The 1,329-nt window shown below is 46.8% G+C and overlaps 1 non-coding gene across 1 annotated transcript; it reads left to right on the top strand.

Annotated features, from left to right (window-relative positions):
• Positions 1 to 349: 349 nt before the first annotated feature.
• On the top strand, positions 350 to 538 carry LOC119869927. Its single transcript, XR_005354906.1, has one exon. It is a non-coding gene; the product is annotated as a U2 spliceosomal RNA (small nuclear RNA).
• The last annotated feature ends 791 nt before the right edge of the window (positions 539 to 1,329 follow it).

The raw sequence follows: 1,329 nt of genomic DNA on the forward strand, positions 1-1,329 counted from the left end.
ACGGCTTCTATTATCTTCTGTACACTGATCTCAGAGCTCGGATTCTTTCCCTGAGCTCCTTTTGATACTTGTAAAAATTCCCCCTCCCCAAAAGCTGCATATTAATCTTCCCTTTAATAAAGCATTACTGCGATGTGAGGACCTGTACGGGGACAGCCTGGTTGCGTCTGCGGGCCCCCAAGCAGGTGCTGTGATGAAATGCTTGTAAATGAGTTGGAGCCCACTGTGACTCCTAGACCTGATGTGGGTGTGTATAAACTTACTGTCCAGCCCTGAAAAAAACAAACAAACAAACAAACAACTCAATAGCTTCACTCAAATGCATTTGATCAAAACTGAACTAAAAAAAAATGTTTCTCAGCCTTTTGGCTAAGATCAAGTATAGTATCTGTTCTTATCAGTTTACTATCTGACATGTCCTGTATCTGAAGACAATATATTACATGGATTTTTGGAGCAGGGAGGTGGAAAAGGAGCTGGCTCTGTCCACTTCACTCATCGACCTGTATTGCAGTACTTCTAGGATGGTGCACCCTCTCGGGGCAGCCGCAACATCAAAAATCTCCTCATTCACCCTCAAACCTGGCCACCTTGCCACTACAGGAGGCTAAGCCTTCATTTTCCTTCAGGACCTGCAACAGGCTTCTAACTTGCTAATTCAGCTAACACATAGTCAGTGCCTACTGTCCTAGGCACAGAGGTACATCCACACACTTCCAGTTTCAGATCTCAAATCCTCTTTCTGCTTGCCTTACTCACTCGTTTCCCCTCCCATTGACCTTCTGGGTGATAATAGAGACTCTCTGCTTTAAACAAGCAACCTGGACAGCATCTTCCTCTCCGTAATTCCTTCCCCATACTATTTCTCAGGGTGAGCAGTACCCTTTCATCCAAAATGACAGACTGGCCTAAAATCCCACTTCTCCTGGGAAAGAGCAATCACTTAAAATCACCATGTGATGTTGAAGCTTGGCTGGAGGGAAATTTCTCTGCCAGTGATAGTTCAGAAAGGTGGGGATGGGGATGGTGGGGGCGTCCTGTGAGGAGCAAGCATGAAAAGAGGGAGGCCTGAGGCTCAAGGGAAGCTGGGCTCACATGCCATTTGCACAGGGCTAGCCCTGCTGCAAGGTGGGCTTGTTCCTGCTTTTTTTTCCACCTGGTTCATACTAACCATCCTGTGTCTGTCTCCTTTTCTCCTCTCCTTGCATCTAACCCTAGTTCAAAGCTCATCTCCTCCAGGGATCTCTCTGGTTTCCCTGGTTGCAGTCTTCCTACTTCCCCAGGATCTTGTGTCTATGAATTCCCCTCTTCTGTCCTCCCCAACTCCTT

This window comes from Canis lupus, chromosome 1 (assembly GCF_011100685.1).
Source record: "Canis lupus familiaris isolate Mischka breed German Shepherd chromosome 1, alternate assembly UU_Cfam_GSD_1.0, whole genome shotgun sequence".
Lineage (NCBI taxonomy): Eukaryota > Metazoa > Chordata > Mammalia > Carnivora > Canidae > Canis > Canis lupus.